Here is a 13,815-nt window from a genome sequence, read left to right on the forward strand (position 1 = left end):
AATAAAAAAAAAATATTTTCAGTCGTTATTAACAGTGTTTAGTTATATAAATAGTACCTGTAACCATCCGCTGAATAGGATAATGTCAACTGTTACGAGCGCCGAGCGGTGTCAATTGAAACCTATAGACCTAATATTGTAGATGTGAAAATATTTGGGCTCCCATTCTCATACAGCACTTGGTTTCCATGGTAACGTGACGTCACGCACTAAAGGAAGATTTCAGTTACAGGGAACTGTCAGACTTGTTGTAGGTGGAGTAATCAGTTTGCAGACCTAACGTTACAGAAGGGTTGAAGCTGGTCTCCAAGGCCGGGGGCTATTGTTGAAGGGCTGTGAAATTTTACAGTATATACTACCTGACTCGAGGAAAGTATCCTCATTCCTTGTGTCTAAGCAGCCAGCCCTGCAGCGGTAAATAAGTTGGCTATATGTGATTTTATCAGGAATGCACGCCACATACATTTGTAGAGTGTAAAAGTTGTTTTCCGTCGCGTGTATTATTTCTTCTCATGAGTTTGCCAGTTTTGTTCCAGCTCTTGTAGGCCTACTTGAAAGTTTAACGCGCGCGTAAATGTACACATGTAGTTTAGTACTTATTAACTTATTATTTAATGTATTTAGAGTATATTAGTGATACGTGTATATAGTGTATTAATCCTACATCGTAGTGTATATTGTATGTTTAATCACTACAGTGCTATTATGCACCAGGTACCAGTACATAGAAAATATTAATAAATGAGTGCGAAATGTGTATCCCGGAAATGGCACGGTTTGTAATATATTGGAAATGCCGTTTTGCAGACATAAATATGAGGATGGAAAAGATGTTTTAATTCTGGACGTCCTACAGTTCCATTTGTCCTTTGTTTTAAAAAGTGCTAAAAATAGAGAAGTTGTATAAAATAACTTAAATTATTCCGATGAAAGAAGCTTATCTCTTTGAAAAGATTGAAAATTTCATTTGGAATGCCACATAACAGGAGAGACTTTTATCATTAGCCCCATAGCTTTGCATAGAGATATACTGTCCACCTCCAGTTGAACTGAGACATTTCATGAAGACATTCTGACAGGTTTGCTGCTTTAAAAGACAGGAGGATTGACTTTGTATGCAAGAAATTGGGTGAGTCCTGAAATAAATTAATTTTCCTCTTTTCATGTGTTCCAGAACTAGTAAAATTGTACGTAGTTTAACGAATGGTAGGCCTTCTCATTATATTAGCAAAACTGTTCATGCATTTGTATATGTGAACAGCACTTCACCTATTTTCTTTATGACGAGCCGCTACTGCTGGCTGTATGATCTATGGCGAAGTGCATCAACATTGATTAAAAACGCAGTAATCATAGATTACGAAACAATGGTTAAACAGTAGCCGTGGTTAAAATGTAATTTATGTGCACCATTCATAATCACCGATTACTAAAACATGGCTAGCTGACACCTCATTTAACCAGAGTAAAGTCTATGATGGTACATTGTTTCTACAAAATGACTAAAGGAAAGCATCCATACCGCTGCAAAGATAATAGTCAACGTCTAAAAACGACTGCGCTCACTATGTTCTACATCGAAATGAACGTATCCTACATTTTCGCGTTGCATTTGTTTGCCTTTGGGCGCTGTAATATTTGTGAGTTCCATTTCTTTGTTTTTCAGTACTTTTAGGTTAAAATCGTACAAAATGGAAAATTGAATCCAAAAATGATTATATCCCAATGTTAGGTTGAAGTATCGATAGACTTAATTACTAGATTTAAATGTAGGCCTATTATATAAAAAAGATGGAATATCCATAAAGGAAAAGGATGCAGAAAATTGATAGGAATGTGTGTACGATCTTGGACTACACAAGGGAATTGTGCATTATCCTAAGATCCATCCATAACCTCTCTTTGTTCAGCCAGTGACATAGAGAAAGAGATACTGGTATTCGAGTATTCCCTCTTAAAATACAGAAAATAATAGTTACATAGAATCGTAATATAAGCAGCCGATCCGTAGGAGAAATATGATTGTTCTTGTGTTATTTCAATTGATCCATTTGTAGATTTTGATAAACGAAATCCCTCCTGAAATTTTCTGTCACCTAATTGCTCGCAAGAATTCTCTCTTTCCACTAAAGAACCTTCACGCTCATGCTCTATCCAAGTAATTCAAGTACTGCACAATAATAATTGTCTTCGAAATAATCACCTGTGGTTATGGCCGCCATTTTGCTTTACTTGCTCTACTAATCGCTGGTTATCTCCTTTAACCGCTCATATTTGGCAGGTTAGAGATTACTGTGGTTAACTTCCTATTTAAGTCGTAACCGAGGTCGATCCACCGTAAAAATGCTTAATCGGGGATTAGGTCACAATTTTAACCGATGGTTACACTAACCGAAGTTGATGCACGTGGGCACTAATAGACTCTGTAACTTCACTTCTGCACTTATTTCTGTCACAGTAATATCACATGGATAGCAATGCAGCTTTGCTTCACGAACTTCTTTGTAAGTTGGATATAAATCTACATTTATAGGTTTTGCTTGCAGTCTCAATAAAGTGTATTAGATAATTTTTCATCCATTATCAGGGCTAAAACGTCATCACCACTATATTTTGCAACATTTTTGCAGGAACCAATATGCTCGTTATATGCAGTTGGAATTTTTGCTGTACGGGTTGGTTTACTTAGAGCATTTTCCATTACTTTAGCTGGTTCTTTTTACCAGAAGCCTTCAGACTTATCTGAGTAGCAAGAGCAAGCGCAGCAGGATCAGCAGCTTCTCTGAGATGTTCAGTTTTCCTCCTCTTGGTCTTCTTAGATGATTCAGAGAACAATTTTCTTGGATGACCAGAATGACTATACAACTATGAACATCCAGCCACATCTTCAATGTGAAATTTATTACATGGGGGTAGCTTAAACTCTTCATCCAATGAACTACCATATTTTTCTTCCTATTTATTTTTCATTCTGTAGCAATTCTGCTATCTTTTATTAAACTTACTGCAGAATGAACTATTCAATTTCTTTAGTTCTGAAGAAAAATCTTGTTGACAATTTTCACGTAATCCTAATTATGAAATAACAAACTCATGAACAGCTGTCTTATCATTATTATTTTGTAGCAGGGCTTCCATTATTTGACAGTGTAAAAAACAGCGGTCATCTGGAATAGTAATGAATAATACGTAAGTATCTGAATTTTCGCACATTAAACAAAAAAAGTACAAGTAGCTGCAGCTGAATACGACTTTTCTGCAATCTATAGGATCTGTTTAAACCAGCGACACAAAAGGTTTCGTAACATCGAGTGACACGCACTTTATAACCCTGTTTAAATATTGGAAACTAAAATATATTAGCTTAAATTGCATCCCTCCAAGTTATCGCAAATATTTACACTCTGTTTAAACCAATTCAAAATTGCATGTATTCCTAATAAAACCTACCCTTTGTTCTAACATTCTCAGCCATTGTTATTTCTTTATTCATGAATGTGACCAAGTAACACACACCACTGTCTCAAGCGCACGGCCTAGGACTGACTGGTGCGCTACCGCCTGGTTACAATAGCTCTCTTTCAAGGCTGTAGCCACAGTTGTTAAAACATGTTATCGATGATGCATCATGAGTTTAGTGCTCACCAACATCCCTACTATGAATATACACTGTCAAAAATATTGTAAAAAAAAAAGTTTATTTTTTCAATTTTGTCCCATTTTTTACTCAGTCTGGCCCACTGTGCACTGGTGGCCATGAGCTCGGACCCAGGGCATCTTGTGGCTCGAGCCGTTAGCCACAGTGCTTTAGCCACTGCCTCGCCATGGATAGATACTGGATGTTCATTTCAAAGTGTGTCATGACGTCACCATGGATGAATATATAATATATTTTATATTTATCCATGACGTCACTGTTGTGAGTCAGCGATTTGAAGCGAGTTTCGGCTTTTATGTCAAAGAAGTTGCCTATTAATCAAGGCGTTCAATCTGAACTTGAGAACGTGTAGGGTATAACTTGAACGTCGTAGCAACAGATGGTGACTGTATGGTCTGTGTGCTACCATAACCTTTTTCGAACCGGAACTGTGTTTTGCACGGACAAGTCGTACGCAGGGTATTTGTTACCATCGGTTGCGTACGGCAATATGAATTTGTCAGCAGAAAGTGTTTAGGCTCCCCTTTCGCGAATGCAAAGACAAACGTTATCTGTGCGGAATGAATGGAAGTTGGTAGGGTTATGCCAGAAAGATTAACAAGTTGGATTTTATTTTCCGCTTTTTACGTCTGACATTGCGAAGCACGTTATTTGGTCTACATTTTATGATTAATGGGAACCACGCTGTCTAATAAGAGAAAAGGTGTGACAATACGTGTACGTAAAGCACAACTCAACTCGGAAATCAATTATTGAAATAAAGATACTTACATCAAGTTGAACCATCGAACTTAATATATTTCTACAAGGAGAAAAACGAATACAAAAACAACATTCGTGAGATTTTAAAATATGTTAAGACTCCTGTCAGGGAAATAAAATAGTCTCACATTGGTTCCACATGTGTACCATTCACCTCTAAACATTTCCTCGCCCGGTTCCATTTCAGAAATCCACAATATACTAAAATCCCATAGAAATCATTCTGCCCCAGGACCCGACAACATCACATACAGCAGCCTAGAGGTTTTCCCGGAGCATGTAATACACCACATGGCACATCTCTTTTCGCAATTACTAGTCCAGCCGAGCATACCGGAAAGTTGGAAAGACTTCAATGTACTTCCAATCCAAAAACCTAACACGGTAGGGGATCGGGTAACACATTATACACCCATAGCTTTGGGTAATGTTATCAGAAAAATCTTCGAGAAAATTCTGGCAACAAGATTATCCTTTTACCTGGAAAGATATGGGCTATGGCCGTCCAACCAATACGGATTCCGAAAAGGATACAGTACAATTTGGAATGTCATCACGATTAATACAGAAGCAAAAATAGCCCAACTTTTAAAGAAAACAATGTCGGTCGTCTTCCTCGACTTATCTAGGGCATACGACTCGGTCAACATCGCAATGTTAATACATATGCTACAGACCATACAACTCCCACCAATGTTTATTAAATTAATAAATTTATTAATGACTGACAGAAAGATAAGACTGCAACCAGTGTTCTCGGTTACAGAAATAAGGACATCCTCCACAGGCTTACCTCAGGGATCAGCCCTAAGTCCAATCCTTTTCACTTTATACATAGCATCTCTGAGCACACTACCGCTTCAAACTACAAAAATGATATTATACGCTGATGACATAGCCTTATATTACACCTATCATAAAAATGAATTTCAGGAAAAAACAAGTCGACACCAAAGTGATATAAATATGGTAATCTCAGAATTAGAAAGATTAGGATTGGATGTTAACCCTAGGAAATGCCAACATCTACACATGACACCGGCTAAGACCCGACAAGAAGAATGTCATTACATCAAAATGGGGGACCATACTTTGCAAACAGTACTAAAATGTAAATTCTTAGGGGTGATCCTGAATGCTAGTCAGACAGGATCCGACCACTATAACTTTGTTATCCAAAAAATTAATAATAGGAAGAGGATTTTCCAACATATTACGGATCGGAGATGGGGCAATCACCCCTAAACACTGAAATTACTGTACAATAATATGATACAATCGGTCTTGGAATATGGCATAGGGGCACTTCCTCACCTAAATAAGTCACTCCAGAGCAAATTATCGACAATGATCTATGGAATAGCCAAACAAATACTGGGAGTGAGAGGGAAACCCAAAAAATAAAAATCTTTCAGGAATTACAATTGGCAAAATTCTACACTCAACAAATAAGAGCCTGTCATCAGATTATGAAAACAGTATTCTCCAACACTGAGTCTTATCTATATAAAAAGCTCAAATGGCTGTTCCTATTGCTAGTACGAAGAGGGGGAGAGAACAGGATAGGTACTAGCCCGCAATACATCAAGATCTTTGGGAAATATTATACGTCCTCTGCAATATATACATCTCCCCGCTTCCCGATTTACTGTACTAGCTACCAAGTTATCATAAATAATATACCAGAAGAGATGATACAGTTCACAAATCGATATACTAGTAGGGCAGAATTTCTAGAATATTCTCAACAATTGAAAAGGAATCACCCGAATATACAGGAAATTTACACGGACTGATCGAAAATGAATGAAGGTACGGGAGCTGCATTTTATAATAAAACCAATGGAGAACAAAAAATTATTGGATTACATAAAAATTCCTCTATTTTCATGGCAGAAATTAGGGCTGTGGAAGAAGCGCTGATCTCCATACGTAGCAGTCAAGAAGCATGTATACGGATACTCATCGATTCGAGGAGTGCACTACAAGCCATTAAAAATACAACAGTAAACACTACAAGATCTATGGCCGAAATACACTGCAAACAGCTGATATCAGAATTACAAATAGCGAACAATGACATCAAATTGGTCTGGATCCCAAGTCACACTGGAATACAAGGAAATGAATATGTTGACACGTTGGCAAAATCCGCTACACACATTTCCTTAACCACCAATGAACGGATAACGACGCAGGACTTTCAACTACAACATATCCAGTCAATACAAAGAAGGGAAGGAAAAAAACCGAAACCGATATATCTGTCAAAAGCATTAACCAGATATGAGATAACAACCATAATGAACATCAAGCACAAGGTAGCACTGACCCCAGCATACCAATATAGGATACGAAGGGCGGATTCAGCAAGATGTGTGTGTGGACAGTGGGGGATATTAATCATGTTTTACTAGGATGCAACCGTATCTCCTCTCAAGCACAGAAATTTATATCTGAAGTTGGTTCAATACAGGGGAATGGTCCATTTTCAATACCAAACCTAATAGATACTACTAAGATCCCAATATTGAAAGCACTTCTACGACATATACGTAGATGCAAAATGAAGCTCTAAGGCAAAAAGTATAAATAACTCGATAAGATAATATTTCAGATAAGGACCTAATGTTGGTCCATAAGGACGTTGAAATTGCCTTCCAGGAGAAAAGGCAGTAGGACGTCCATAAAGAAATCAAAACAACAACATAATCATGCTGCGGTAGGTCGCATCCAGCATTGCGGGTGTCATAGTTGTCATTGCCTCAAGTATGAATTGTCTCAGTTCAATAATGTCCTCGGGGCGTCTAGCAAAGTAGCGATCTTTGAGATATCACAGAGAAAAAAATCTGGGAGTGTTAAGTCTGGCAACCTTGGAGGCCACACAGGATTACTGATGACTCTGTAAGAGACAATTGTTGATATTATATTATTATTATTATTATTATTATTATTATTATTATTATTATTAATTTCTTACCTGCCTGGGAACAGTCTCTCAAGAAATGTTATTGTACTGTAGGCGGTGTGGGCAGGAGCACCATCTTGCTGGAACCGTGCATTCTGTTTATCAACGTCATCTAATTGATCAATGAAATCGTTCAAAATTTCATTTTCGTAACGACGAGCAGCCAACGTCCAATTGAAAAACACTGGACCAATTACTCTTTGCCGGGATAGGGCAGCCCACACCCCAATTTTTTAGGGTAAAGACCAACTTCTATAAATTCGTTAGGTGGCTGAACCCATATCCGAGAATTTTGGGTGTTGACATGGCCATTAAGCTGGAACCAGCATTCCTCCGATGTAAATAGCATATCCAGCTCCTCGTCAGCCTCAAAATTTTGTAACAAAAATGTACACAAATTTACAAGGAGAGGTATTATCACGTTCTTCAAGTTTCTGATGTGCTGTGATCTTGTATCGGAATAGTTTCTCACAGTTGTGTGAAAAGAGCCGAGGGATAAATTCGTTACAGTAGTCAGCTGATGTTCATGCGTGGTGTCGCATTGCATCTTGAATCCTGCTTAAGGTTCCTGCAGATAATTGTCTTAGACACGCCCCTCCCCCCCCCGTTTCTTTCGGCAAACTGAGCCGGTTTCTTGAAATCGGGCTATGCATCTATCATACAATAAATAAACACTTCAATAACCGAATACCGTACATAAACACTACAAAGAAAAAGTAACAAAATACATCGTATTTTATTTAAAATGGTTACCTTTTAACATTTTGTACAATGTTTTTTTCTAGGAACTTCCTGGAGTTCTGCATACTTCCAACGAAAATTGTATACGCAGGCTGCGACATTGTATTGATATTGTCCTTGCACCAGAACTCAATTTCGTGTTGTGTTGAAAGTACGTTGTGAGTTGGTTGAAATGTATGGAGAAATTCGGGTTTTACTTTTTTATTTTTTTATTTTATTTAGTCTTTATTTTTTTATTTAGATCCAATTTTTGTTTCAGAATTTATTTAATGAGTTTTATTCTTGCTTATTTATTTGCTTTTAAATTATTTTATATGTAAGTTTGTGTGTGATTCAATTATTTTTGTCTTAATGATTGTTTAATTTATTGTTTAAGTAGCATTCCACAATACAAATTAAATGCTCCGTGACCATGTTGACCGTCGAAGTTAATGTCAACAAATACGAAAGTAATCGTCTTAACCCTCTCACCTCAGTACGTGTTTCCAAACAGTTCACATTCCTGCCGCTACCGACGTTACCGTGCGTATCAATAAGTATTCTTTAGAATGAACGCTGTACTTGCCAGGCAACTTCTCTAGCACATAGGTAATACGCCTCTGCGAAAATGTAGGAAGATCGAATTCTCTAGGCTCATCGGCTAGCCACATGACGACATACAGCGAGCCATGACACACTTTGAACTGAACACGCAGTATATATGTATATATATATATATATATATATATATCCATGGCCTCGCCCTCGCTGTGGAATGCGGAGACGTAAGAACTCGGGAAGTCCAAGAAAAGGCTGCGTCTAAACACGGTCTATAAACCCATAGACATGATCCGCGCTGAATCCCCTACTTTTCGTAGATTTTTTAATATGCCTAGAATGGAAGAAAATGTTCTTATGTATGGTTGTAGCAAATCATATACAATGCTTAGTATGCAAAGAGTATTTCTTTATAAGAGAGTACAATATAAAACAACATTACGAGTTGAAACACCAGACGGACTATGAAGGATTTGATGTAGAAGAACGAATTGTTCTAGTAAAATGTCTAAAAGTGGATAAAGTCGTACGTACCAGATAATGTTAAGTCGTACGTACCGGGACCTGCATTTCGATGACCCAAGGAAGTTTAAAATTGATCATTAAATTTATACTAGATGTAAGCTCAGCTCATTACCTTCATTGGCTGTTTTATATGCAGAACTCCACGCTTTGTCAGTTGAGGCCAAGAGGACTAATAATATAACTATTTATAATATACTCCTTTTGGTTGAGGCTTCCAGCACTGCTGGGTTGCTAATGACGAGCGTCGGCCATTACTGCCACAATGGTGCAGCCAGAATTTGGTTGTGGTGGGTATTTGACTTTTTTTAACTGACAGTAATAAAACTTTAATGAATTATTACTTATAATTACAGCCTGAATAAAACAGAACTTCTCATTGGGATAGGCGGAGAGAGAACTGTTTCCTTGGTGGGGAGGGGCCAAGCAAAACCATACAATCCCGATATAACGAGATTACGGGGGACATCATTTATCTCCTCCTCCGGCTATAGCTAGACCTTGGTACAGTATATCGGAATATGATCATATTTAATAAAGTTATTGTAAAACAAAGAAAAAATTGTAAAAAAAATTACATACAATTTTACTTTTGTTTCCTCTTGTAAGGAGGAGGGACCCGAAGGCTTTCACTGCACCCTGAGGCTTATTGTGCTTACCACTCCTATTCTGTGAATGATTGGGTAACCGAACGGCCGCGCTCTTGTACAAGTACAGCACGCCGCACCGTGAATTTAACCCGGGCTATTGTATGGATGATATGTGAATATGGCGAAATGAGTCCAAGGTCCAACACCGAAAATTACTTAGCAAATCTGCTTCAATTGGTTGAGGAAAAACCCAACCAAGTAACTTGTCCCAATCAGGATTTGAACCTGGGCTCGCTCGTTTCATGGACAGACGTGCTAACCATTACTCCACAGTGGTGAACCAATTTTACATTTACTTTATCTGTTTATTTAAAAAAGCAAGATATCATATGAAATGTAAATTCTAATTATTTTATTTAATCTCATCTTTAAGTTTACACATTATACCGGAATCACTTTTCTTTTTCTGCATTGTTGTACAGTATGTTATTCATATTTCTCTAAGTGGCTGCTTGAACATCTTCAGAGTTCTAACACATCAGTACAGGCTGCTACAAAAAAAACAGTACAGTGCTTCCATTCCTCAAATGAGGTATAGAAATTCTTATATATTCAGAAATTTAAAATAAATATTATAGTCTAGACACATGGTCTGAAGACATTAATTCGTCAATTTAAGCACAGAAACTTGATCATATACAAAAGCAAGAGAAATCTTTTGAATTCAATATTTTTTAACGTTAATAGAAAAAAAATTAGTTCGGCCAAATTTGGGAGGGCAGTGCCCCCCATGCCGCCCCATAACTGCGCCTATGATTGAGCCACTAAGCCAGGGATGTAGAACTGGGGAAGAGAGGAGTGGAAGCATGGGGAAATAGTTTGCTCCCGGTCCACAATCCCCCGGCCTTGAATTACGTATCTGTGATGTCCGCAAGCACACTAAATACATATTTCCTCTCCCCCTATCATATCCAATGACGTGAAAGGAAGGGATGAGTCACATGTTCCGTCTTGTGACGTGTGCAACAATTGTAACGCTGTTTTACATCCCTGCACTATGTATATGAAGCGTTCCGTAAGAGAAGGGCGAACCCGCCAAATGTACCTGTAGAGATAATCGATGTTCAAAGTATTTTACATGTAAACGAGATAAGGGCGAAGCCACCAAGGACACGTCTGTAAATAATAATGATAATTACTTTGTACACTGAAAAACGAATAACTTTATTGAAAATTTCAATTAAATGTCCAATTTAATATTCCAACTTAATAGTGATCATAGATGACATTATGAATTCATCAATATTATGGGAATAATTTGAAAACAGTAACTTATATTAGAAAAAGCAAAGGGCGTAGAATGAACTCAAAAGTGGCAGACATTAATAACAATATAATAATAATAATAATAATAATAATAATAATAATAATAATAATAATAAATAAATAAATAAATAAAAACAATCGCACTGTGATGTGACATTTACAAAGTGTCTGAAATTATTAATAAACAAAAATAAGTAGATGCCTGTCATGTTATTACCCTTGCTATCAAAAGTGGTCTCACTTGTTCTGGGAACAGAGGTGCTAATAATCCATTACATCATCTTCATGAAGATGTTCCTCTGAGTCGGTCACTGCTAGTTGCACGTTTTGTTTGCTGATCACGTCATCCAGAAACGTTCTGTGCCACATGGATAAGGAGAGCTTTCATATCCTATACTTTATCAGAAGTGAGCTTTATTGGCGTGACATAACTCTTTGGCAAAACCAGCTGAGAGAGATCGGCCTGTTCTTAATGCGACATCTGTTCACATCAACACTGGTTATGAGCTTAGAAATAGTCATTCTGGACGTCATAATCACCCAACTCCCAGAAATTACGAAATACAGGTCGAGATGTTTTTGTACTAATGTACGATTCACCTTTGTTCCTTTTAATCTTTGCTTGTACGTTTATCCATTTTTCGACATACCTCTGACGTTTTCTACAATACCCAGATATGCCTGGTTGATTACCACTGTCACTATTACTCATACTAAGCTATTACAATGTCCATAAATACACGTAATTCCTCACTACGGTTATACTCGTCTGTGTGGTTACAACAACACTGAGACAATAAATGGCGCAAGCCTTCAGGCAGAGTGGCGTATTCGCCCTTCTCGTACGGAGTAATATGAATATTATGAACCTCTCACAGACTACGCAGTTTCTCCAACCTTACAAACAATGATAATTTCGATGTAGTAAGGGAGAGCCGCCAACATCTGCAAAGTTTAAGTTGCAGATATGTGTCAAATATTCGGAGTTCTCTTATGGAACGCCTTATATAAGCAACACTTCTCGGAGGCACTGCTAAGTGACTGCGAAATGGACTTCATCCCTGAAGAGTATAGTGTCTTTAGCAAAGGTTACTATGCTATAGCTGCTGAAATCCAACCTTGTTTACTGTAACAGATCAACAACCTATTTCGGTGTAGCCTGTTTATTTTGTGCCGTTTGGAAGACCTTCTTTTTATTACCTGCCACCTCTTGTGGGTTGTGATAACTGATCACGTAGACTTCAACAACCTTTTAACAGATTTATAATAAATGTCCAGATCTTATCGTTAATATTTGTCTTTTTTTAAATGGTAAATCTATCGGGTATTATATTAACCTGAATCCTTCCATATCCCGGCTTGACCGAATTGTATTAACCCAGCATCATGAGTAACTTTAAACATCCATGACTAATTTAGGTTGTGCTATAGAAGATTCAAGATCTCACAAAGTTGTATGACTAGCAAAACGTATTAAAATAATACGTGGTTTCAGTGATACCACTTATAAAATAGAGGCTGGATACGGTTCAGACATGAAATCAATTTCAAATTATCTATCGTAGATTCTATTATCACGCACAAAATATCCTATCAGTAAGATAAGTTCCAGAAGTTGTAGAAACATTCGAGGAATACTTCTAATAACCAACACTAATTGACAGAATAATATAATTTATACTTAACTGTTTATTCTGAAACTAAAAATAGTACGTAAATACACAATGTAACTCAAAGCACCATATTATCAGCATCAGAATTGTGATGTTTATGTCCCATGTGATAGCAGTGGTATTCAATCTATGGTACGCGTACCCCCGGGGGTACGCAGTAGTCTCAAGGGGTACACATCCTACTGATTACGTATGTAAAATTGCTGACATATTTATTTTATTATACTTTTTTGATAATTATGCATTATATTATAGTTTCTTTTGTAATATCAACTCTTGTTTTTCCTTGCCTGAATATCATTTTACGTAAATCATTACATCTATAACTACTGTATAATAATAATAATAATAATAATAATAATAATAATAATAATAATAATAATAATAATAATAATTTATTTTCAGTACAACATCAATCATAGTCTTTTGTTAATTCTCATATAATTGCAATGCAGTTTGGGGGTACAAATATATTTTGGGTGTACGCTAGCAAAAATGATTGAATACCACTGTAATAGAGGATGGATCTGTGTATTATCTGTTAGTCTGGGAATACTAGTGAATAAGAAATGTTTTCCGCTCAGTATAATGCAGTCTTCTAACTTCAGGTGGTTATTTATCTAAAATAAAGTTGCTATAGCTTAATTCTATCCAATAGAGTTAAATTCTCTCCTGTAACTTCTTAATTCAAGAATTATATTTGTGCCTGAAGGAAAAATGAGCTGAAAGAAAGAGATTAAATTTTGTAATCTTCTTGCACAGGGACAGATTTTATATTATTATAATTATTGTTGTTGTTATTATTATTATTATTATTATTATTATTATTATTACTCGTGGTGGTGGTGTCTTAATAGCTGTCAACAATCAAATATCTGTAGTATAATGTAAGACATGACTTAGAATTTATTTGTGAATGTGTATGGAATCAGATCCCTATGGCAGACGGATTTAATTTATTAATTGGTAATCACTACTTTCCACCTGATACTGAAACAAAGTTTTAAAAACCTTATCTTAATTTTCTTGAAAATCATC

This window comes from Periplaneta americana, chromosome 6 (genome assembly GCF_040183065.1).
Source record: "Periplaneta americana isolate PAMFEO1 chromosome 6, P.americana_PAMFEO1_priV1, whole genome shotgun sequence".
Taxonomy (NCBI): domain Eukaryota; kingdom Metazoa; phylum Arthropoda; class Insecta; order Blattodea; family Blattidae; genus Periplaneta; species Periplaneta americana.